This window comes from Erpetoichthys calabaricus, chromosome 17, assembly GCF_900747795.2.
Source record: "Erpetoichthys calabaricus chromosome 17, fErpCal1.3, whole genome shotgun sequence".
Lineage (NCBI taxonomy): Eukaryota > Metazoa > Chordata > Cladistia > Polypteriformes > Polypteridae > Erpetoichthys > Erpetoichthys calabaricus.
In genome coordinates, this window is record NC_041410.2 from 49,259,331 (window position 1) to 49,287,102 (window position 27,772).

Below are 27,772 nucleotides of genomic sequence, written 5' to 3' on the forward strand. Positions count from 1 at the left end.
CATCCAGGTACGGACCCTAAACCAGTTCTGGCTTCTGCTGGTCCTTCCGTTATTTTAGACAGGCTGGTCACAAAGGTTTTTCCGTCCAGTTGGGCAAGTTAACATTTGTTCCATCGTGGCTTCCCGTCTTGGTAGTAAACTATTCCCTTTCCCCGCCGGGATGCCTGTCCTTCTCCTACAGTTTATTCACGAGAATCACTGCAGATTATTTTATTTTCTGAGTTTTCACTTCACCCTCAAATTAAACCCTCATACGTTTAGAGCCAATCAACTCAGTCCCTCTCTAGAGAAGTGCTTATTCTTAATATAATTTAAACACAGAAGTCCACATTTGTGGAAAACTCGTGAAAATAAAAGTGGTTTGATGTGATTTAGCAATAAAGTGCCCATTAAACATCATAGTGTGTGCCATCCAGTGCAAAAGATATCAGAATGTGCCAGGTTTACCAGTGAATTTGACGAGTGTTCCCACTTTAACCATGAAAAAGTCATAATGAAATGTAAATATAGAATTTAAAAATGCTACTCATCAAGTTTAATGACTTATCAACGTATACTTTTGAAAACATTATTACAGGCCAGTATGGATAAGTAGCTAATATCAGCCTTGTCCAAAATCAGGCTAACAAAATAAAGGAGAGAACAAGAAGAGCACCAGTTGACAGAATCCCTCCCAAGGAAATCATTTGGATTTCCATCAAACTGATCCCACTCGATTAATGCACACAGCGCCTGTCCCAACAGCAAGGGGACGCTAGGTGGGCATGTCTGCATTAAAAACAGACTCTGAAAGTGTTCTCACAGCGCAGATACAAGCATCAGGCATGGGCAACAAAGGCAGGCCCTGGTGGTGGACAAGGTAACCTGGCAGAGATACACTCACTGAGCAATTTATTAATACTAGGCAGGGCTTCCTTATGCTCTGAAAACAGCTTCAGTTCTTTGTGGCATGGATTCTACAAGATTCCTCTGAGATTCTGGTCCACATTGATATGACTGCATCAAAGATCTGTCAACTGTACATTTGCTCTCCGAATCTCCCACTCTACTATATCCATAAGGCGTTCTATTGCTTTCTGATCTCGTGACTAGGAAGACCATGGAAGACCCATAAGTTCATTGTCATGTTCATGAAACAACCAGTTTGAGATGACTTTTGCTTTGTGCCATGATGCATGGTCATGATGGAAGTAATCATTAGAGGGCGTGTTGATTGTGAGCATGAAGAAAAGCACTTGGTCAGTAACAATACTAAAATAGGCCGAGACATTCAAGCAATGATTGATTGGTATTAATGGGCCCAAAGTGTACAATACAATACAATATAATTTATTTTTGTATAGCCCAAAATCACACAGGAAGTGCCGCAATGGGCTTTAACAGGTCCTGCCTTTTGACAGCCCCCCAGCCTTGACTCTCTAAGAAGACAAGGAATAACTCCCAAAAAAAAAAATGGAAGACACCTTGGGAAAGGCAGTTCAAAGAGAGACTCCTTTCCAGGTAGGCATGCAGTGGGTGTCAAAAAGAAGGGGGTCAATACAATACAATGAACAGAAGAGGACACAAGTAATCCTCAATACAATATAATAGTGCAGGAGACATATTACAAGTACAGAGCAGAATTTAACAGTAGATGATATTAAATAATACGATTTGAATTTGTTTAGAGTCCTGGAGAACTCAGCCTTCAAGCTGCCTCCCCCTATTGGCCATTCCACACCTGAGTCAGTGCTAGGCCAGCCAATCCAATGAAAGGACCCCTCTACCCAATGATTCCTGCGATCCTCCATCAGAGATGACTTTACCTTAGGCGGGCAAAACCACTTGGCAGGTGGGCAGTGGCACCAAGTGCTACATTTGAGTATCAAGAACAGAAACTGAATAGGTGAAGGTTAGTATCAAATTATAACTATCTCATTACTTATGTTTTAGTGCTAATGACCAACAACAGAGATGCAGTCTGTATAGTTAATCAGCAGCTCTAGTCAGGGTGTGCTAAACTGAAGTAATGAGTCTTCAGCTGGGATTTTAACGCTGAGACCGAAGGGGCATCTCTTATAGTAGCAGGCAGACCAGTCCACAGTTTAGGGGCCTCGTAAATAAAAGCTCAACCTCCCACTGTTATTTTATTAATTCTTGGAATCATAAGCAGACCGGCATCTTGAGATCTTAATGTGCACTCTGGTTTGTAAGTCATGATAAGTTCAGACAAGTAAGCCGGACCTTGGCCATTTAATGCTTTATATGTTAAAAGGAGGATTTTGAAATCTGCCCTAAACTTAACCGGGAGCCAGTGTAAGGATTTAAGAACTGGAGTTATGTGTTTGTATTTTCTTGTTCTTGTAATAATTCTTGCAGCAGCATTTTGGATTTACTGGAGGCTGTATAAAGAACAATTTGAACATCCAGTGAACACCGCATTGCAGTAGTCAATCCTACTAGAACGAAATGCATGAATATGCACTTTAAATGACATGCTAGAGTCAAACATAACTCCTAGATTGCGGGCTGATTCAGTAAAATTAATGATGATTCTAACTGAGTTAAATGATGACAAAATGTTGTGATCAGCATCGCCAATATGTATGCCATTATGAGTATGCCAAGAAAACATTCCACACACCATTACACTACCAACACTGGCCTGAGCTGTTGATACAAGGCAGGTTTTCATGCTGTTGGGACCAAATTCTGACCCTACCATCTGTCTGCCTCAGCAGAAATTGACACTCCTCAGACCATGCTACAATTTTCCATTCTTCAGATGTCCAGTTTTGGTGAGCCTGTGCCCACTGCAACCTTAGCTTTCTGTTCTTGGCTGACAGGAGTGGAACCCAACGTAGTCTTCTGTTGTTATGGCCCATCCACCTTAAGGTTTGATGTTGTGACAAAGGTGCTATATCAATGCCTGATCCGACACAGACAGACATGGGAGGCACATTTATAAAACAAATAAATGTTTTATTTTTCTTCACCTGTGGGCAGCGCCTTTCCTGTTCTCACAGGTACAACACAGTCCCACAAACACGAGCACCAAAACACCTTTTCTTTTTTCTTCTCCACTCCTCTCCGACAAGTTTAGTCCCTCTCCTCCCAACTCTGGCTTCCGGAGTGGTGGCTGCTGGCTCCTTTTATAGCCCACCCGAAAGTGCTCCAGGTGTTTGATGACCTATTTCCAGCTGCACTTCTGGGTGTGGCGGAAGAACCGCCCACATGGGCTCAGGAACCACTGCAGCACCCAGTGGCGGTACCCCTGGATCCCAACAGGGTTGTAAAGGACCCGGGGGGGGGCGATCATCTAGCGTCCTGGAGGAGGTACTGTTCTGACCAGGCTTGCTCCCCCAGTCCATACAGTGAAGAGGCGTCCCTGCCAGACAAGGACCCTGGCCGTCTGTGACAACGTGTTGTGCATTCCGAGAAGCTGTTCTGCTCACCGCAGCTGTACAAAGTGGTTATCTGAGTTACTGTAGCTTTTCAGTCAGTTTAAACTAGTTTGGCCATTCTCCTCTGACCTCTCTTGTCAACAAGGCATTTCCACCTACAGAACTGACTGTCACTGCCTGTTCTTTGTTTTTCACACCATTGTGAGTAAACTACAGAGACTTATATGTGAAAATCGCAGGAGATCAGCAGTCACAGAAATTCTCAAACCAGCCTGTCTGCACCAACAATCATTCCACAGCCAAAATCACTGAGGTGTTCGATGTGAACATTAACTGAAGCTCCTGACCTGTGTCTGCATGATTGTATGCACTGTGCTGCTGTCACATGGTTGGCTGATTAGATAATTGCACAGTTAAGTCGGTGTGCAGGTGTTCCTAATAACTTGTTTGGTGAGTTCATATTCCTAGATTTTGGTGACTGCACATGTCCCTGCTGCCTCTCTAGGTGGCTCTGTCCCGGAGCTGTCAAACCACCCACTGAAAGACTTCTTGGTCAGATAACCAGGGTCTATTATACTTTTGTTCTAAGCTTGATCATTGGGTGCATAGCACGGTGGTTCTGCAGGATTTAAATCAGCCATGGTGGACTTTATTATTTCTGTCTTGTCCAATGCGTACAAGCCTTTGAGATGTTCTTTTTTAAGTCTTCCTTGTGGATTCTAGGTTTGAATCAAAGCCCGTGGTGTTTAGTAGTCACGGTAATATCTGAGGAGTGCTTTAATTCAACGTCGGTCTAATAAAAGCAAGAGGTAACCATCATGCACTAATGCTAGGGATCTGAACCCAGCAGCATTAAATCCCTTTCAATCCAAGCTTCCTGCTTTGAACTTTCAAACCCATAGTCACTCGTGCCCAGCGGCGAACGCATGATGAGACTGAGGCTGTTCACCTAATCTCCATTCAGGCAATGTTTATGCTACCTTCTGATGAGTCTTGATTTTCTCCTGGCTTAAACGTGCAATTTAAAGACACTGTACTCTCAGTTTGGGAGCGGCAGCTCCGTCCCACATCGCCCTTCTTTGTGTCCTCTCAATGCATTCCCATCCTCCTGTCGGATAGGAATGCCACCTGTCATCGCCGATGCCTGTCAGCTTCAGAGGCTAGCCCGACGGCCACTTGTCTATCAAAAGAGTTATGCTGAAATCTAAACTAATCTCCCAAATTAACAGTAGTCAGAGAAAAAGAGGAAAATTAAAAAGAGCCAGTGAAGCCCAGAGCCGCACGTAATTACTCCTTTAGTTTCGGCACTTTTAGCTGAGAAATGTTGAAGGCGTGCCCGCCAACTTCCTGTCACAGCAGTGGGAGGAGTTTAGCGGGGGAAGCCCAACCCGGCTGAAGCAGCTCAGACTCCTGCGTGCCTATCGTCTCTGTCACTACTGCCCCTAGTGGTAGATAGGCATCATCACAGCAGCTAATGTTTATAACGGGGGCTCCCTGGGGGAAGCTGCGGCTACTGCTTTTCATTTCAACCAGTGTCTTAATCAGAGGCCACTTCCTGCTTTTAATTGATCTTGTCTCATTAGGCCACCTCTTTCTGTTTTCAGTTAGCCGGGTCAGAAGTCGTTAGCAGGGATCGTTTTACTCTTTTAAGTACTGCAGGACATTTTCTTGTGTGTTTCTTAGATTGGGAGAGATTCATTTTCTGGAATGTTCCTGTTAAGTTTTTGCACCTTTTATGTTTATTTGTTTTACTATATTTCATGCATGACTAATTTTAAAGTCTGTTTTCTTACTAATATGTTTCTTTGCATTACAGTCTTAAATGTTTAAAAGTCAGGATCTGAGCTTTGAAAAACAACAGGAATGAATTTGGGAGATCTTAGCCTTTAGTCCTCAGCAGCTAATTTGAGGTCTTTGTTTTGGGACGGTAGCAGCCTGTGGGCACAGTGGTGAGTACTGCTGCTTTACTACAAGCAAATAAACTTCGGGCGCGTCTGTCGTCGTATGCAGTTTACATGTTCTCCGCATGTCTGTACCAGTTTCCAACTTAACATCCCAAAAGAATGAGTTAATTGGTAAATCTACGCTCAGTGGTCACTTTATTAGGTACATCCATCTAGTATTTAGTATCTGTGCTCATCCTTCTAGATCTCTCCTCTGTCTTCAACAAGGTTAACCAGCAGATCCTCCATGCCACCCTCTCTGACCTTGGCATCTCCAGGACTGCCCTCCAATGGTTTGAGTCCTACCTCTTGGGCAGATCCTAGCACTTGGCCTAGCAAGGACAGTTGTCCAGGGTGCACATAACAATGGAGGTGCTCGATTGCTGATGCTGGGCTGTCTCCTCTTTTCTCTATTCACCCCCTCACTAAGCCCTATCATCCATTCCCATAGGTTTTTCTGATAAATGCTATGCTGAAAATTACTCAGCTAAACCTACCGTTCTGTCCAGAGAACCACACTGTATCAGCTAGAATCTTGGCACGACTCAAAAGGTATTGCAACCTGAGTGAAGGAACACCATCTCCAGCTCAACCTGGCAAAAAAACAGGCCTTGTTATCCTGGCTCATCCATCTATTCAGCACCCCATCACTATTACTAACACCCACCAAGTCTGTACACACCATTAGGGTCGTGATTGATAAACATGTCACTATGGTCTCCCCGTCTTGCAGATTCACTCTATAAAGCATCCCTAAGTTCAGACAGTATCAGACACGGTATGCAGCCCAGTTTCTGGGTAAGGCTTTGCTTTTGTAATGTCTGGATTTCTGCAGCTCTCTGCTGGCTGGAGTACCAGCACGTGTCACCAAGCCACTGCAGGTGATTCAAAATGCTGTGGCATGTCTGGTGTTCAATCAGCCGAGGCAGGCACGTGTCACTCCTCTTTTCAGGTCACTACATTGACACTCTGTAGCAGAACAGATTACGTTCAAATCCTACAGAGCAGTCAGTTGGTCGCCACTGGTATATACAGAGAGGGGGTCACTTGTGAGGCTCAGCACCTCCAAGTCTGAGGTCATGGTTCTCAGCTGGAAAAAGGTGGAGGGCCCTCTTCAGGCTGAGGATGAGGTGCTACTTCAAGTGTGGGAAAAAGAGAGTGGGAGATAGAATCAGAATCATTTGTATTTGCCAGTACATAATGTAATGGAATCTGAGTTGGCAGATTTGGAGCTGCTTATAAAAGAACACAACGTCACATACAAATAACACAAACAACATAAGTTTAAAAGAAAAACTTCATACAAAGTTGCAGAATAGTACAGTTATACAGGAGATGTGCAAATGGTGATGTGCAAGTGAAAGTGTGAGTGTGGAGTGTGTATGTACGCGCACACACGTACGTGTACATATACTGTACACACACACTTTCATACACTAGATGACAGAACGCATGAATATACAAAGAAGATGGACTAAGTTACTGGTTTGGGAGGGCTATGGCTTTGGGAAAGAAACTACCGAGGTGTCTGTTAGTTTAAAATGACCTGAAGTGTTTACCAGAGGGGAGATTTTGGTGGGTGAGGTGAGTCTGTGGTGATCCTTTTCACTTGGTTAATGACACCAGATGTATATAGGTCTGGAACTGAAGGAAGAGCGCAGCCAATTCTTTTCTTAATGGACCTCACAACACACTGTAATCTACTTTTGGATCAGTGCAGCACCTGCAGTCATTCAGATGTTTTACCAGTGAGCTGACCTGAAAGGCAAAGCTCTTGATTTACCAGTCGATCTTTGTCTGTGTTCTTACCTATGGTCGCGAGCCTGATGAGTAGTGAGTGAAAGGATTAGACTGTGGATATAAGCGGCAGAAATGAGTTTCCTTCACAGGGTGTCTGGCCTCAGTGAGCCTTAGTGTTAGGTCGGGTTTATGCTTCATGTGAAGCGACGCATGCTCCTGCAGACCCTACTGCTACACAAGCGTTGTATACTTATGCATGTACTTTACGTAAATCTGAAAGATTCCACCAGGTGGCAGTGTGAGAGATCATCCATTAAATCCCGAGGACACCTTGACACAATATCTCTGAAAAGCATGTTTAATGATTACACCCATCAATCCTGGGATGCGCCCATTCAAGCAAGTATCGGGTGTGAGACAGAAACAATCCCTGGACGGGGCATCAGCTCCTCGCAAGGTGAACACAAGCACACACATACACTAGCGTCATTTTAGCGTCACCAAATCCCCCAATCTGCATGTCTTTGGAAGGAAACTGGAGCACACTGAGGAAACCTACCAGGAAAACATGCAAACTCCAGGCAGGGAACACCAAGGACGTGACTCCCTGCAAGAGAGCAGCGCTACCCCTCCGCCACCGTGTCACCCCATATGTGTAATTATTAACAGCATTCATTATTTAAACAAAGTTAATGATATATCTGCAAAATGTAACATACCTGTACATACTTTAAAGCATTTCATCATGAAAGTGATATCAAATATAACTCTAAAGATTCTAAATGTGCAGAGAGCTGGAATATCATACATTGAATGTGTTCTGTGTGGCGATTGCTGCTTGCTGCTGCTGTCAGTTCAGAAGGAAGCCCCAGAAGCAGGTAGCGATTAACAACTGGGTTGGTTTAAAGATGACATTTATGACAGTCTACTTTAATGATTAAATAAACTACGAGGTTAAAGTGGACATTTCGAGATTAAAGCTGAAATTTCCACTTTAATCACAAAATAGACCTTTTCACTGTGTCCTGTAGAAGACCAGCCTGGCTACAGACAGACACCAAGGACACACGATGTTCCAATGCACACTCTATTTATTTACAACATGCAGTGCACCAACCCTCAATTATGCTCAATCCTTTTTTTTCCTGTTTCTTTTCTTCTTCTGCTGCCTCCACTCCTCTCCCATAAGTTCCGTACTCTTCCACCCGACTATGGCTCTCTGAATGGAGTGAGGCGGCCCCTTTTATAGTGCACCCAGAAGTATTCCAGGTGCTTCCCGATTAACCTTCGGCAGCACTTCCAGGAGTGGCGTGAAGTGCTGCAGATCTTGTTTCTGGAGCTGTTCAGGTGCCCCCTGGCAGTGGCCACGGACCCCAACAGGTTTGAGCTTCTAAGCCCCAAGCCCGTGGCCCCGATGCAACCCAGGCGGGCTGCCCTCTCATGTCCCGGGGTATAAATTGCCCTTCTCCTGGTTCTCTACCCCCCCAGGTTTCCCAGAAAGGTCACAATCTCCAGCCTACCCATCACAGTCCTTATTTTTATTTCTCTGTGGCTCAAATACGCTGCTGTACATTCTAATGCTGTTGTGAAGGTGCAAAAAAAAAAATGACGTCACAGAAGATGGTATGCGAGACTTAAAATGTATTGTGTCATTATGATGAGGAATATGCGACGTTTGAATAAGAAATCACCACAAATGTATTTGTATGTTGGCATCTTGCTTCACCACATCGAACCATTCATTAAACATCGAAGCAGGCACATCGATCCTGTAGGTTCTGCAAAGCGGTTTTCTGTCACATGTAGATAGTAAACAGAGACTCTGACGTCACGTTCCAACTTGATCACACTGCCCCCCGACCTTTAGATAGTACTGCAACTCGTGTACGCATCGTGTTAATTTCTGAGGACCTGCTCAGAGAACACGTCAAATGAACACTGGGAACACGTGGCAGCCATGATGAATGCGCGTACTTGTTCTGAGCGTAAAGTATAAACAAGCCCTTAGGATGAGGAGCTCAGACATTTCACGAAGGGTTTAAAGTTCTTGCCTTGCACTCAGCATTTCCAGTGTAGACTCTAGTCCGCCATGGCCCTGATAAAGAATTAAGAGGGTTCACCAAATGGATGGGTTCAGAGTCTATAGTGTTTTGCTACTGTCTGAAAATCTCTAGTGCACAGCATCTCACAGCTACAGAGTCGATAAAAAGCACTCACCCCTTAAACCTTTCACGTTTTTTTTTGTTATTCATTCACAGTGGTTTTGATTTGGATTTTTTTTGACACTGATCAACAGAAGAAAAGACTCTGTACTGTCAAAATAAAAACTATCTATGTAAAAATGTTCAAATTAATTACAAATATTAAACACAAAATAATTGATTGCTTAAGTATTTATCCCCTTTAAGTCTATTTAGTTTAGATGCATCTTTGGCAGCCATGATATGTCTCTGATACCTTTGCACATCTGAACACTGTAATTTCTCCTCATTGTTCTTTTCAAAAAGCTTATGCTCGGTCAGGCGGCATGGAGATCGTGAGTGAAGAGCCTTCTTCAAGTCCAAACACAAATTCTTAATTGAATGGACATCTGGACACTGACTTGGCCACATCAGGGCATTATCATTGTTGTTGTGTTGTGTAGCTTTGGCTTTATTCCTGGGGTTGTTGTCATGCCTGAAAGCAAATCTTCTCCCTCAGCACACATTTGTTGCAGCCTCCATTAGGTTTTCCACTAGGATTTCCCTGTTGTTTGCTGCATTCATTTTATGCATGCATTAGGCATTTTCCTACCACGCAAACTTTGTTTTCAGGAACCAATGCGTTCCTGTGCAATTGTAGGCAGTGAGCCAGTTGTAGTCTCTGACCACTTTCATGTGTTGCATTCCCACTGCACAACACGAACTGTGACCTTTATGCAAAATATGTGATGTGCAAAGAAGAGTGATACAATACAAAGCACTGCACGATCAGGAGTTCATGGTGGACCCCCACACCTTGTTGCTTCAAACCAATTGCAACTTTATGGGGAAGATCATTGCTTTGATGTGATGCATTGCATGGCACGCATCAGGGAGGGTATGAAGGGTAATGTGGGGTGAAATACGGTATTCCATCTTCACCAAAAGCTCTCCAAAGTCTAAACTACTTACAGATTTGTAAGATGGCACCAGTGCTTGTTATCAACCAATCAGCACAATTCGTCACCCAAGCCATGCCCACAATAGCTCCCAATTGAACAAAAAGTACACATCCTGGTGTTGGAGCAGAAACCAGGGAGTTTTGTGGCATTCCCACTATAGAAACTAGAAATGGCCCGAGTTCCTATAGTGGGAATGCAACAAAAGTCCCTGGTTTCTGAGAAAGGGTCCTGAGTGTGGGAAAGCGGATATTCTCAATTTGATTGAGATCTGTGCTCTGACTTGGCCACTCCAGAACATTAACGTTGTTGTGTTTAAGCCATTTGTGTGCAGCTTGCAACTACTTCAGAGTTCTCATAGGTCTCCTGGTGGCCTCCAACACTTGTCTTCTTGCATGATCACTCAGATTTTGGGAGATTTATAGCTGTGCTGTGCTCTTTCTGTTTCTTAATGATTGATTTAACTGGACTCCATGGCATACTCAGCGACTTGCACGTTTTCTTGTCTCCATCCCCTGACATGTCCTTTTCAACCTCCTTTTCACAGAGTTGCTTGAAATGTTCTTTTGTCTTTATTTTGTTGATTAGGCCACCATATTAACTCAGAACAAGATGGTCCTCTCAGATAAGGTGCATTTATGCTTACAATCAACTGAAACCCCCTGAAGACAGAAGGTGATCTCCAATGAACTAATTCTGTGACTTCTAAAACCAGTTGGTTGCACCCATGATGATTTAGGTGTGTCATATTAAAGGAGGTGAATACTTAACTATTAATTATTTTGTGTTTTATATTTGTAATTAATTTGGAGCACTTTGTAGAGCTCTGCTTTCACTTTGTCATTAAAAAACAACTTCCAAGGGGGTGAATACTTTTTATAGCAACTGCACTTGGCAAAGGTCTCACTGTCAGGGGAGTAGTCAGGAAATAATTTGAAAGGGAATAAAAACATACAGGGCAGCACGGTGGTGCAGTGGTAGCGCTGCTGCCCCACAGTAAGGAGACCTGGGTTCGCTTCCCTGGTCCTCCTTGCATTGAGTTTGCATTTTCTCCCCGTGTCTGCGTGGGTTTCCTCCCACAGTCCAAAGACATGCAGGTTAGGTGCATTGGCGATCCTAAATTGTCCCTAGTGTGTGGGTGTGTGTGCACTGTGTTGGCAGGGTTTGTTCCTGGCTTGCACCCTGTGTTGGCTGGGATTGGCTCCAGCAGACCCCCGTGACCCTGTGTTAGGATGTAGTAGGTTGGAAAATGACTGACTGACTAACTAAAAATGTACAGCAGAGAAAATAAGTATTGAACATGTCAATGTTTTTTCTCAGAAAATATATTTCTAATGGGGCTATTGACATGAAATTTTCACCAGATGTCGGTAATAGCCCAAGTAATCCACACATACAAAGAAATCAAAACAAACAAGTCCATACATTAAGTTATGTATAATAAAGTGGAATGACACAGGGAATAAGTTTTGAACACGCTTACTAAAATTTATTTAATACTTAAAAAAAAAAGAAAAGCCTTTGTTGGTAATGACAGCTTCAAGATGCCTCCTGTAAGTATAAACTAGTCGCATGCATTGCTCAGCTGTGATTTTTGGCCCATTCTTCCACACAAACTGTCTTCAAATCTTAAAGATTCCGGGGGCCTCTTCTATGAACTCTGCTCTTCAGTTCTTTCCATTGATTTTCAATTGGATTCTACTCGGGTGATTGATTGACTGGGCCATTCTAGCAGCTTTATTTTCTTTCTCTGAAACCAATTGAGAGTTTCCTTGGCTGTGTGTTTGGGATCATTGTCTTGCTGAAATGCCCACCCTCGTTTCATCTTCAGCATCCTGGTAGATGGCAGCAGATTCTTATCAAGAATGTCCCGGTGCATTTCTCCTTTCATCTTTTCTTCAATTATATGCCTACCTAGTCTACCAGTACCCTATGCTGAAAAACAGCCTACACCATGATGTTCCCACCTCCAAACTTCACTGTTGGTATGGTGTTTTTGGGGTCATGTGTAGTGCCATTTCTCTTCCAAATACTGTATGTGCAATAACATCCAAATAATACTAATAATAATAAAACATTTTATTTATATAGCACCTTTTCCATTTTAGTCTAATTTGACCAGACCTTATTCTCCCAATATTTCACTGGCTTGTTCAAATGTTGTGCAGCAAACTATAAATGAGCTTCAACATGCTTTTTCTTCAGCAATGGAGTCTTGCGTGGTGAGCGTATATAGAGGCCATGGCAGTTGAGTGCATTACTTATTGTTTTATTTGAAACAACTATGCCTGCTAATTCCTGGTCTTTCTGAAGCTCTTGGACAAGTCATCTGATTATTGTTTTGACTCCTCTGTCAAAAATTTTGCAAAGAGCACCTGATCGTGGCCAGTTTATGGTGAAATGATGTTCATTACACTTCCGGACTATGGCCCCAACGGTGCTCACTGGACCATTCAGAAGTTTAGAAATACGTCTGTAACCAACGCCATCAGTATGTTTTGCAACAATAAGGTGCGAAGGTCTTGAGAGAGCTCTTTGCTTTTACCCATCATGAGATGCTTCTTGTGTGACACCTTGGTAAAGAAAAACCTTTTTATAGGCCATCAATTTGGACTAAACTAGTTGGTATTAATTTGCACTGATAGGGGGCAGGACTGCTTTCTAAATACAGACAGTGTTTGTGGCAGGAGTACCCACATGTGCTACCGAGTCGCTGCAGATGGTCCAGAATGCAGTGGCCTGTCACTCCTCTGTTCATGTCACCACATTGGCTCCCTGCAGCAGATCGCATTAAGCTCAGATTCCTGATGACTGCCTACAGAGTAGTCAGAGGGTCAGCACCTGCATATATGGAGACACTGGTGAGGTGCTGAGCTCCTTCTTGCCCACTCAGCTCTGTCAGTGAACAGCGTCTGGTGATCCTGTGGTATCAAGTCTCAATCCAGACTCTTTTCCTGTGTAGATCCAAGTTGGTGGAGCAAGCTGCCCACCTCCATCCGAACTGCTGACTCCCTCAATGTCTATAAGAGGCGATTGAAAACCCACTTGTTCTGTGAATATCTGATTTATAGAAAAAAAAAAACTTTACTCTGCGATCTTTCATATCATTGGTTGATTTGTTGTTACATTAAGTTTAATTGCTTTATCGATTGTTAATCGGTGATTGTACATTTATTAGTTATCGCATCTTTTCATTTGTGGCAATCAACTTTTGTTATCTGTCCTACTGCACTTGCTGAACAAACAGGCCCTAGTGTGATGTTACTTGATTATGTTTACCTCTTTTGTAAGTCGCTTTGGATGAAAGGGTCAGCCAAGCAAATAAATATAAATGTAAACATAATGTGTAGGTTTTTCTCCTTCTTCTCAAAGAGGGTGTAACCACAAGGGGGCACCAGTGAGCCCCAAACCACAGACATAATAATTCCCAGCATGATTCCAAGTTCAATACAAAGGATTTTATTTGCCTCCAGCACCTTCTTTATACAATCTCCAGTCACAATACACAAATATAACCTCTCACCTTCCACCTCCTGTAGAGTGTTGACCGCTGCCCCCCACTCTGATTCACTTAAGTGAGGCAGGGGGTTCTCTTTTGAATCCGACCTGAGAGCTGCTTACACTATCACACCAAAAATCATCTGGAGCAGTTCTCGGTCGTCCCTTGATAGCACCTTCTGGTGGCACTCAAAGACCCCGACAGGGCTGTATTTCAGGACTCCAATTCCCATGCCACCCTGTGGATGTCCTGATAGGGTTCAGTCGTGAGGGGTACTGCCACCTGTCATGTGGGGGAATGGACTGCTCCTAGAATGCCTGTTCACCCAGTCCATCCATTATGGCCTTCTATCCAGGCAAAAATTCATCCCGGCCAGGATGCCTGTCCTTCCTCCATTGCACATGCAAAGGGTATGTTAGTTTAACTGATGATTCTAAATCAGTGCTGTACGAGTGAGTGTGGGTGTGTATGTGAGAGTCCCCCAGTGTAGAAAGGCTCTTGTCTTGGGTCCAGAGTTGCCAGGACTGTGGGAAATACAGAGGAGTTGGGGGAAGTTCGGCCATTCTAAATAATTCAAAACATCCCTGAGAAGATCATTTTAAAATTTAGTATCTGAAATATTAACATTTTACCCTTTATATTATGGTAGTCTACAGAATATACAGTATATAAAATAGCATATCTGTCTGTACCCTATGCAATCCTATGCTCTTGGACCCATCTGTCCCAAACTTTGCATAGTTGCTGTCTAAGACCATACAGAGAAGACAGGCTACTTTGGAATTTAATATTTTGACCTTGAGGGTCCCAACTGTTTTGTTTTTTTTTTTTAATGTTGTGCCACAGTTTACAGACCAGCGCCACCCGCTGGGTCAAAGCAAGTCAAACATTTACATTTACTTATTTAGCTGACACCTTTATCCAAGGTGACTTACAGCATTTATGATCCAATTAGTTACATTTCTTTTGGTTTCCAATTGGAGCACAGGTAGGTCAGGTGACTTGCTCACGAAGTGTCAGTAGGGGGATCTGAACCCACAACCTCAGGGTTTGAAGTCCAAAGCATTAACCACTACATCACACTGCCTGCCAGACTGATGCCATACTAGCGGACTAAATGACCAGAGCTTAACATTACTTACCTGCGTAACGGCGTGTGCTGCTTCTATCAACTGTAAGGTAAAAATTGGCAGTGTGCTCCTCTCGACTTTCTCGTATACTGAGATAGAGGAAAAGGTCATCAGAACCACGTTCAGTTGTGCAATATTTCTCAAATATATCTATCTCATATATGAATATTTCTTTATTTCCCATCATAACTAACTGATAATATCAATACACAATCATTTATCTCTTTTTATAATCAAGCTTTATATTAAAATGATATTTTCACACTTAGGGAGGTAGAACATGGGGATAGAATTTTTTCATGATTGCATGTGCATTACCTAGATTTTGCGCAAAGAGTTGTAGTCACCTAAAAACATAGAAAAAGTGTTAGTATTATATTGCAATAAATTGCTATAGGTGGCACGGTGGCGCAGTGTTAGCGCTGCTTCCTCGCAGTTAGGAGACCTGGGTTCACTTCCTGGGTCCTCCATACGTGGAGTTTGTTTGTTCTCCCTGTGTCTATGTGGGTTTCCTCCGGGCGCTCTGGTTTCCTCCCACAGTCCAAAGACATGCAGGTTAGGTGCATTGGTGATTCTAAATTGTCCCTAGTGTGTGCTTGGTGTTTGTGTGTGTCCTGCAGTGGGTTGGCACCCTGCCGAGGATTAGTTCCTGCCCTGTGTTGGCTGGGATTGGCTCCAGCAGACCCCCGTGACCCTGTGTTTGGATTCAGCGGGTTGGATAATGGATGGATGGATGGATAATTACGATAATGATGGCAGAAATAAAAAAAAAAATCATGAAATTAAATGTATTACCAGGAACACAATGGGGACGTAACAGCTTATTGTTCCCATTACATCTTTATATTAACATGGCATGGTTAATGTATACATGTTATTGTTAAACTGATGATGTATAAGAGAGAGAGAGGGAGAGGTTAGGAGCAGACGCTGATACAGCGCCTTGCTGCTCCCACCACATGACAAACCACCTCAGGATCCAGATTAGGACCCCAGTGCAGCCCCTGAACGGGTCACACCTCAGCGCCACATGATGGAATGGAACAGTGTGAGGTTTTTAATGGTGGCTGGAGTGCCAAGTCTGCCACCAACCTCCAAGTTTACCCTGTAAATTGGAGGATCTTCTTTTTTTTTCTTTTTGTTCTTTATTTTGCCTTATACAATTTCTTGTATTAGGAATTTGTTAGTTTCTGTATAACCCTTGGGGTCAGAGTGCAGGGTGGCCATTGTACAGCGCCCCTGGAGCAATTACAGATTAAGGGTCTTGCTTAAGGGCCCAGCAGTGTAGGATCTCTTTTGGCAGTGATGGGGATTTGAACCGGCAACCTTCTGGATACAAGCGCTGATCCTTAGCCTCAGAGCCACCACTCCGCCCCCTACTGGATGCAGATTAACGTCATACCCAGGACGGAGCAATTGCAGGTTAAGGGCCTTGCTCAAGGGCCCAACGAAGTAGAGTCACTTTTGGCATTTATGGGATTTGAACCGGCAACCTTCCGATTACCAGTGCAGATCCCTAGCCTCAGAGTCACCACTCTACCCATGATTTATAAATTTAAATAAACTTAATAATAGTTATTGAAAGAATATGCATTATATTCAATACAGTTTTTAATATCGTGTACAAATTTATATTTCCATTCATCCATCCATTATCCAACCCGCTATATCCTAACTACAGGGTCACGGGGCTCTGCTGGAGGCAATCCCAGTCAACACAGGGCGCAAGGCAGGAAACAAACCCCGGGCAGGGCGCCAGCCCACTGCAGGGCACACACACCACCCACACACTGGGGACAATTTAGAATTGCCAATGCACCTAACCTGCATGTCTTTGGACTGTAGGAGGAAACCGGAGCACCCGGAGGAAACCCACGCAGACATGGGGAGAACATGCAAACTCCACGCAGGGAGGACCCGGGTCACCTAACTGCGAGGCAACAGCGCTACCGCTGCGCCACCGTGCCGCTCATATTTATATTTCCATGATACAAAAAATTCAGTTGGTTGTTTAAATAAAATGCTACTTCTGGTTGAGTCATTTTTCTCAAATTTCGTATCTGTTTGCTTTTTATCATTATAAATATCTATACAAAATTTGAACCATCTATATGTAGTATAACCATAGGTTACTTGAAAATTTGCGAAAGTATTCAGTTAAAGTACCACTTGCTGGAAGTGGCTCAAAAGTTGATAGGATTCCTTATCTACTATCTATATATAAAATCCTAAGGCTAAAAGTGCAACGATTTTGTGCAACGATTTTATGTCATGTTTTTGTCACACTTTAAATCTGGCTTATTTTAAAACCTACATATATATGTTTAGTATCATTCTTTTCAGAATTTATCGAACTTTAATGTGATGTTGTTAGATTTTCAGATTCTTATTCCATATTTAATTTATAAACTAAAAAATATCAAGAACTCACGTCCCACATGACAAGACTTTGTGCCGAGAGATTTAACTGCGCTCGGGGCTGGAAATAAAAGACAAAGAGTAGAACAGAAGCTGTACAGGCTTTTAAATGTTCAAAGTCCTGCGCGAGATGCAGATCACGTGGCACGGCAGCAGCAGCAGCTGATCGAGCAAAGAGGAGGTAAAAAAAACCTCTATGTGTTTCCCATTGTATCCCCGTTTATGAGGAGCAACCGCATCTCCTTGTGGTGTGTGTGTGTTGGGGTCCTCTTCACAATGCGAGTGGCAGTGACGCGGTGCATAGTGCAGGTCGGGGGGGTTGGCGAGTGAAGCGAGCAGGGGGGGCCTCCTAGTTTTTCATATAAATCAAGCGTACAAAATCACATTGACCACGGTCAAAGAGTTTTCGAGTTATCGTGTTTACAGACAGACATAATTTCAAAAAATGCAGGGGGGGGGGGGGGGGGGCTTGGGTGGTGATGTGTGAGCTTTGATTGAGAGAGGAAGTGCAGTGCAACACAAAGGAGATTCAAAGAGTTGCCGTTTAGCACTACTAACCGTCCATTTTGAATAAGAGGCTAAGTCAGACATGACTGTGTTTACAGTTACAACCCAGCAAGTATTTACCCCAATTCCGGAATCCAATCAGACCCAAAAAGAACAAATACTCGACTCACGAGAGCAGAGACATTGATAGAGAGGCAGTGTGGATGGCAGACAGGACAGCTGGCAATAACAACAGGGCCACCATTTAAGAAGCATATAACCCTTTGCTTTCTTTCCTTAGACCATTCTACAGATATCCCCAGGCAGTTCTGGGTACTTCAGCTAGTTAAACATAAAATTACATAAAAAAATTAAAAACACAAAGACAAACACTTTTTGTCACACTTTTTTGGGGGTAGAGTACAATTCTGTTTTGGGTTATACCAGGGGTGGCAAACTCCAGTCCTGGAGTGCCGCAGTGGCTGCAGGTTTTCATTCTAACCATCTTCTTCATTAGTTTTTGCTGCTAATTAACTTCTTTTGTCTTAATTTTAATTAACTTGATTCAGGCCCCTTAGTTGTTTCTTTTTCTTTATTTACTATAGCTGCCAAACAATAATGAGAGACAAAACAAGGTGCCACATGACCAACTCACCCATGCCCATCACACAATATCTGAAAATAAAGAAAGGTGAAGGTCTCAGTAAGACTGATCTCTCAGGTCCCCAAACATTTTGACGATGTTCTTAGAAAAAACAGAAAATCAACAGTTATGGAAATGTCTGCTGTGTCAGAATGAGAGCAGCAACGATCCATAGAATTAAATAATGAGTTTAATTAACAGCAAGAATTGGTTTCTAATTAAGAAACCGGTTGGAGTGAAATTAGTTGGAGTTTGAAGCCCCAATTTAGCTGGTCAAGTGTTGACTTGTTTCACATTTGATTTCTGTTTGGCTGTCATTTAATGAAGAAAATAATTAATTCAGAGCACTAAATCCTTAAAAACAGGGCTATTAAAATGAAGGGGAAAAGAAGTTAATTAGCAGTGAAAACTGGTCACCGATTAGGAAAAGGGTTAGAATGAAAACCTGCAGCTGCTGCGGCACTCCAGGACCCCCTGGGTTATACTATGTATGTGATGGCTATCAAGAAGAAGGCAGCAGTGGCTGCATCATAAATTGGCCCCCAGTGATTTGTTTAAGTTTTTAATCCAAAAAGCATGCAAACTGATGGTCAAAGAGGCCAGTGTGACGGAGACCCCTGTGTGCAACCACTTACCAGCTCATAATTCCTGCCTTGGGCCAGGGTCATCTTAACGTATGGGGACAATGGGCACTGGCCAGGGGGCCCACAATGTTCCTGATGTCTATGTATGTTTCTGCTTTGCTATCAAAACAGGAGTCCCAGCTCACTACTTTGTCCGGGGGCCGATGATGCTGGTAAGACGGCCCTGGCCATGGCTGTCCCTCAAAACTGAAAACTTGGAGTTCATAATATACAAGGACACAAAGAGTCTTTCACTGTCTGGAAAGAACATGCAAATAAAATATTACAGAAAAAGTTAAGTATCACAATACCCCTTCGCATAAAAGAGTCCTTGAAATTGCAGGGGCAAAGCAAAAAGATGTTTCTCCCAACAAAGGTACTCAAAATAAACTTTGATTTACTTCAGTATTACAGAAATGGTACCCAAAATGGAAAGAAAAATCAAAAGAATAGCAAACTGAGTTTGGAAAAGATTCAACAGAGAAAGTAGGGCACGTCACGAGGAAAACTATAATAAATATAATGCCATCTAGTTTTGGGACTCCTAAAATTTTAATAGTAGTTCCTTCCTGCCCTGAACAATTTAGTTGAGGGCTTTGTAAAGAACATTGTCCTTTGTGGCAGCCATAAGTAGTGTTGCTAATTGTAGCTGCGTCTTTTCCAGGTTCCCAAATTTGAGAAGCTACCGAGTTGGCAAGGCAGGATCCGGCATGAGTCAAACAAAGTAACAAAATAAATTTCTCAGTTCATTTTAAAAAGTTTAGTGAAAATTAAAAAAAGTAACAAATCACCAACATTAAGAAAAAAAGTTATTACACATACAGAATAAAAGGCAAAAGGAAAAACGTTTTCTTCTACAATCTTAGCTTTCTCACGTTAACCTTCAGTTACCTTCTGTACACACAGGTTGTGTTATTTCTCAATGGCAAACTTACATTGGCTTCACTTAGTACATTCAGTACATACGATTTGAAACTGTTTGCCCTCCATGCCTTACCAACTGCAAGGCAGATCATAAACTGGAACTAGTCTGTGGTCAGACGGACAAGAAATAACTACATTCCATTTATAATTTATAATAGGAAATCCCATTGACTATGCATTAATATACAGTGGAACCTCGGTTTGCGAGCATAATTCGTTCCGGAAACGTGCTCGCAGTCCAAAGCATTCATATATCAAAGTGAATTTCCCCATAAGAAATAATGGAAACTCAGACGATTCGTTCCAAAACCCAAAATTATTCATATAAAAATGATTAATACAAAACATAAAGTAAAAATACATAAAACAAACTAACCTGCACTTAACCTTTGAAAAGAATCATGGCTGGTGTGAGTGAGTTTCTAAACTCTTGTGGGATTCCACCCAATGGGACGACACGCAGAAGAGCGTCCCAAAGCAATCTCAGTCTCCCATCGCTGTGGCAGTTCGCCGTAAAAGCGAATCTGAAAAGATTGCGGACATGTTATAAGTGCCTGCTGTCGATGGGTGATACAATGAGCAAGGAACAAGGAACATTATAAATGCGCAGGGCACAGTACTACTTTGCCACAAACCTACCTGACTGCTGTCTGTGTATAGGAGAGCGGCAGATCCTGCTACAATAAATAACTGCGCTGTTGCTGTTTCAAGCTTTATAAAGCTGGTATTGCTAAAGTACTGAGAATCAGCTTCGTGTTTTGGGGTGCAAGACGGGGACTCGCACGTCACAGCACACACACGCGCGTGTGCACATGCACGCACGCACACACACACACACGCACACACACACACACAGTCACAATGCTGTAGTAAACAGTATACGCTCGTACGGATGTTGACTATATGAGTGAGGCACGCCGACTCAGACGGAGAATAGGAGACGATTGCCCACAATCCCGCAGCGAGAGAGAAGGAGAAGAACCATCAGCTCAGTTGTGATCTCATGATGCTCAGCAGACAAAGCGTATACATACTACTCGTACTGCAAGACCTCGCTCGTTTATCAAGTCAACATTTATTAAAAATTTTAGCTCATCTTGCAAAACACTCATAAACTAAGTTACTCGCAAACCGAGGTTCCACTGTATAGGCAAACATTTTAGCATAACTAAGAAAATACTTCTATCAATTGTCACAAAAACGATCAAGAGACATCACAAAGGTTTGAGGCAGCCACCCATATAATATGCCTTGGCTGCAAAATGGATAAATTGTTGAGATATGATTACAGGTTAGAGTTCAGAATATAGAACTGATGGCATGGAGTCAAGATTGCGGCTTTAAAGGCTAGTACAGGAAGTGATGTCACCGGTACTGGAACCAGAAGTGATGTCACCAGGACCTGAAGTGACATCTTCAATGGCGCTGAACCCAGAAGTGACATCTTCAATGGCACCAGGACCTAGCGGGATTTCCCGTGGATCATCTGCAGAGGATTGAGAGAGAGAGTTAGTGCAGCTCGCCACCCCCTGGTCTGGTGTGGTACTACTATTATTCAGGCCCTCTAGCTGCTTCCCAATCATATGTATGTCACACAATTCAATATAACCTAACTAACTAACAAATGTCTCTTACACCACCTCCATTCTATTTACAACAGCAATAAGAGAATGATGAGTCCGAAATCTGAGAAAACAAGAGTATGTGGACTGCAGGGGCCGCACCAGCTCCCCAAACTTGACATAGACAGATGCAGACACAAGTTCCAGCACAACACAGGCTTTTATTTTGTTGTGGGAAACACTTCCCAGGTTTTAAACATAGTAAGCACAGTACAATAAAGCACCAGGCACAGTAATAAAGCAGCACACAGTCCTTTCTTCGCCTTCTTCTCTTTGTCTCTGTCTCTGGCTGCCGCCTATACTCCTACTCCAAGCAAGCCTTGTCCTCCATGTCCCAACTCTTGCTCCTGGAGCAGTGGCAGTGGACTTCTTTTATCCTGGCCTGTTATTGTGGTCCAAAAGCAATTCTGGGTGAGGTGGAAGCCCAACAAAGTAGGGATCTGCAGTCCCTATAGCACCCGGTGGTGGCATCCATGAAACCCAGCAGGGCTGTACCGAACTCCAACTCCCATGAAACCCAATGGGAATCTGAGTCACTGCTGCAAACCGGGGGGGCTCCCATCTAGCACTTTGGGGAAGATAATGTCCTGTGCAGGTTCTCTCCCCCCAGTCCTTCCATTAAGAAGTCATCCCTGCTGGGCAAGTGCATCGACCTTCTGTCACAAATAGAAATAAAACAAAAAAGAAACAAGAGCAAAAGTACTTACCCATTAGAGCATGCAAGTAAGAATTCCAATGTCCTCCACAGAATATGTAACAGTAATGTCCCTTTGTGCAACATGCAAGTTTGCAAAGGGTCTCAAAAAGTCAAAATGATGGTAGTGTATAAAGGGGAGACACCTCCAGTATCTTGCTTTCTCTGTTTCTCATCACAATGGAGGATGTAAGAACTCAAACCAGGGGGGACCTCGTCTCACCAGCAACCATTATAAACACCCCCCCTGTACTTCAACAGTCTTGACACCATCTGGTTATGTAGAGCACAGCGGGGGAGACGGCATGGATGAGGCTAGTGAGCTAAAGTCAGTGATGATCAAACCTGGGGTGGATTTACAAAGTAGAATAGACAGCAGAATAGATGAACACAGCCAGGATATAAAGGATCTGAGGGTACATTCAAGCAATAATTTTATGTTGAAAAAAAGCTTAACAACAACAAACGAAAGCATATATTAAAAAAATGAGCAAATTTTAGAATAAAATCAAAATATTTGTGACTCACCTGGAAGCACATGATGATAAATTACATTGAGAAAATAAAACAAATGATGTCTGCTGCTGATAAAAAGAATCCCAATGCAATGAGCTTCATAATAAACTCATATTGTCTGAAGATAGAAACAGAAGGATAAGCACCAGGATCAAAGGACTACCTGAATAGCTAGAAAGTCCCAACCCAGTGAAATTTGTAGCAGGATTCTTTCTTAAAATATTGGACTTTAAAGCCAAGATCAAGACCTTACCTGCTTATCGTCTGCACAGATCCCTTGAAGCCAAGAAGATTAACATTTTGATTAGATAAGCTACCGGCTAAAGAAAACATAATATTCCACCTCAGACAGATGGAGGAGATCATATTTTAAAATAGACGAATCCATATATTTCCAGATTTCTCCCCTACTGCTGCATTCTGGCGGTATATAAATAAAAAGTATTATTATTATTATTATTCTAGTTCATCTCCTGCTGCTGTAGCCTATCTGTTTCAAGGTTCACTGTGATGTGCATTGAGAGTTGCTCTTCTGCATACCTCAGTTGTAATGAGTGGTCATTTGAGTTACTATTGTCTTTCTATCAGCTTGAACCAGTCTGGCCATTCTCCTCTGACCTCTGACATCAACAAGGCATTTTCACCCAGAGAACTGCCGCTCGCTGGATATTTTCCCTTTTTCAGACCATTATCTGCAAACCCTAGAGATGGTTGTCAGTGAAAATCTAGTAGATTAGCAGTTTCTGAAATACTCAGACCAGCCCATTCAAAGTCACTTAAATCTCCTTTCTTCCCCATTCTGATACTCACTTTGAACTTCAGCAGGTCGCCTTGACAATGTTTACATGCCGAAACACATTGAATTGCTGCCTCGTGATTGGCTGACTAGATATTTGCGTTAACAAGAAGTTGACCGGGTGTACCTAAAAAAGTGGCCAGTGAGTGTAGGTAGGAAATATTTTTTTCAAATGTTTGTCTGGTCTTATGCTGACCAGAAGACATCTGACCACATGGTAGTTAGCGCTGCTACCCTGGACATGCAGCGTCTCTTCATGTCATGCAGTTCCTATACGTTCTTTCTGTGGGTTGTCCTTTTTTCACCTCAAAGCCATTCTACACTTGAGGTGTTACCATTTCAATTTATGTAGTTCATAACAAATATATTTTTCTGTCAGTGAGGCTCTCATTTTACTTAGCATTTTAATTTATATGTATGATGACGACACTGTCAGAGGGTATCACAATAATCTGATGCCAAGCACCAGGCACCAGCATCCCATTGTTTGACTGATTTTTTTGTATCGAGAATGACATGTGAACTTTTATGTCTCAGTTGTCATTAGCAAAAGAGCGACAGATATTATTAGTTAGATAAGTAAATGTTAAAATGCATCTGTGGGAGAGTCATTTATAGGTTTATAGAGTCACTAGGGGGCTTACCCCCTGCTCGCTTTGCTCACCAACCCCCCTTGCCTGCACTATGCGCCAGCCACTTCGTGTCTCTGCTGTTCATATTGTGAAGAGGGGGGCTGAATGCTCCCCAAGGAGACGCAGTCGCTCCTCCAAAACCCCCTCTTTAAACGGTGATACAATTAGAAACAAATACAGTTTTTTACCTCCTCTTTGCTCGATCAGCTGCTGGCTTACTGCTGCTGCCATGCCATGTGATCTGCATCTCACCTGGCGCTTCGAACATTTAAAAGCCTGTACAGCAGCTGTCCTACTCTTTGTCTTTTATTTAAATCTCTTTAAAAAGTCTTGTCTCATGGGACGTGAGTTCTTGATATTTTCTTGATATTTTTTATTTTATAATTTAAAAACAGAATAAGAATCTGAAAATCTAACAACATCACATTAAAGTTTGATAAATTCTGAAAAGAATGATACCAAGCAAATATATGTAGGTTTTAAAATAAGCATGATTTAAAGTGTGACAAAAAACGTGACATAAAAACATCACATAAAATTGTTGCACAAAATCGTTGCACTTTTAGGCTTAGGATTTTATATATAGAGAGTAGATTATTGTTACAAAGAGAGTTGCCAATCAACCTGGCTTTCAAATACTTGAGATATCGGTGGAATGTGTAGAAAGCTCATGTGGAGATAACGTGCAAGTTCCACACAGATGAACACAGAGAGGGACACATGTTATCAGTTAGGCACGTATGAGATGTCTGTACACATATAGGAAAATTCTGGCTTGGCCATATTAGAATGTTCATTACCAAAAACACAACTGCATACTATAGTTTTATTTTTTGGTTCCCTACTACAGTATTTTGTTTTTAATATACCAAGAACACTGTGTAACCACAAGGGGGAGCCACAGAGCCCCAAACCACACACATCATACATCAATACATCACACATTATATAAATAAAATGAAGGGTATTTATTTACTCAGGCACCTTTAAACACAAGCCTCTCTCCAGTATTAAGCCACAGAATCACAATAAATCAATACAATTCTTCCTCCTTCTCTCCTCCACCTGACTCTGACTCAATGATATGATGTATCAGGCTCTCTTTCATGCTCGATCAGGGAGTGCTTCCGGTGTGACATCATATCTTATAGGAAACACTTCTGGGCCATAGAAAAAGCAGGAAGGCCCTCTACTGACAGCACCCTCTCTCAATCCTTAGTGACCCCAACAGGGCTGCGCATCCAGACTCCAACTCCCAAGCTCTCGTGTGGGTGTCCCGACTGGGTTCCCATACGAGGACCACTGCCATCTGGCGTATGGGGAATGGGACCACTCCAAATCTCCTGGTCTGTTTGCTATAGTATACTGGCCAGGTGCAAATTGATTTTCTTGTCGTTTCTGCCAGTTTGCTTATTCGCAAAGCATCCCATCCTGGTAATTGCTTCTTCCCTGTCTCATCTGGGATGCCTATTCTCCACCTACAATTGGGCTCACACCTCTCAGCCTAGATGGGGTACTGGAATGCAGATTCTAGCCAATACACCTGCCTGAGGTCTGTAAAATCTGACTTTCTTTCTTTTCACAGATATTTTAGGGGTCCTGGTAGATTAGTAAAACCTTCTACAGGCCACAGTGTGATAAAAAGAAACAACAATAGGCAGTCTTCATTTTAATATGAGGGATTGACTTACACACATGGGCATATGCACCCAAGGGTATAGAGAACACTGCAGGGCCAATTGTTTCTGAACCACTTAGCACAATAACAATTTCTCATACTGTAGCACAAGAAGGAACTGAATAAGTAATTAGACAAGGAATTAGTTCTTCGTTTCTCTTTTTCTTTTTTAGTGTTATCAATATTGCTTTTTAGACCTCAGCTTTCATTTTGTTCTGGTCTTTCAAAAATTGCTTTTCAGGTGCAGTATTTGATTATTTTTATCATGTTTTCTTATGCATTGGAGACTTGCTGGAGGTTTATAACAACATATCTACGTTTTTTTGTTTCTTTTTTTTGTTGTAGGGACTACAAAACCATGGGGTCCCTTGTCATGATTCTGCCTAGGCTCTGCCCTTTATCACTTTTTCCTCCTTTTATTTTTAATCGGATTCTCACTTCTTCACTGTCTGGCATTGCTGTTAACGTTATGGCCTAAGAGGGCACGGCTTGTAATTAGTATTTGTAGTTCAAGCTTCTTCACTAATCGCAGCTCAATTATTCGATCGAGAAAATAACAAGAGAGAGAAGAGCAATGAGGGGTTAGCTGCTGTTGCCTTGTGCCCCTTTCTAAAGTCATGCTTCTTTTGGATAGTTCTGGCATCTTTCTCTCCACTTCAGGAAGTTTTGGACTTTGATTGAAGATTTGATTTCATTAGGATTTGAGTTAAGGTTTTTGATCAATGCTTTTTTGGTTTCTTTTTTTCTGAATTTAGAGACTTATGCTTCTCATCTTAATACAAATCTAGCAGTTCATTTTGCAGTTCAGGGGTTTTGCCTCCTGACAATTCTCTTTAGGGTTCTGAAATCTTTTTGTACTCTTAAAGAGTATTTTGTGTTTAGTAGCTTTCTTAATTCCTCTTTTCCTCTTTAGTGTTGTCATTATTGCTTTTTGGACTTCAGCTTTCATTTTATTCTGTTTTTTCAGAAACATTTTCCAAGTGTTTGATTATTTTTATCATCATGATGGTGATATCATATTTAATTTTCATTGTTTCCAGCACAGGCACAGCCATATTGTTAAAAACTATGACACTCGTTGCCAACTACTGGTGTTAGAATACATGACAGAATTGTACAAATCTCATTTCAGCATCCTTGCTTTGGATCTCCACTCATAAACACAGTAGTAGAGCACCATGCTCTCCCAATACGTCTACTGACTTCATAGGAAGAGTCAGCAGAGACATGAATGTCACAGCCGAGGTCACTGACTCCTTTCTGCTCTCTGTGGGAGTAGTTGCAGCCGCCCATAGGAAGGGGATGGGGGAAAGCCCTTGGGAGCTCCATCTCCAGATGAGTCAAAAGCATTGGAGAGCTAATGGCAGCACTCGCGTCCCAATTTGAGGTGGTCCATCCGGGTAGGCGTGTGGAACATCTTGCTCTCCCGCATGATGAAGATATTTAGATACATAGAAACTAAATGACCAACAATGTTAACATGAACAATGAACGAATTAAGCAAAAATGTGACATTTGAACCCCAGCCAGGGGAGGAACCCTGGCAGATATATAATAGCAAAACAAATTGCCTAAAAAAGCAATCCAAAGCAAACAAGTCCAAGTATGTGTTCCAGTAAGACACAAAAGTAAAACAAAGAAACCAGAAGGAACAAAACAAGAAATGCAACACTCCCAGAAAACGCGAAATGAAACTTAATGTTCTGCACCTAAGTTTCCCGTTCCGGACTGAATGTAAAGACAGAACGAGGACCCAGCAGCAGTGACATCAGGGTGGCCCCACTTCCTGTAGCTCCACCCACAAAGTACATGGAATGGCTGGGCTTTATAAAATCACAAGATACAATTACTAAATCACAGACAAATATAACTGAAATTACAGAAAAATATGAAAAATAATAATTTA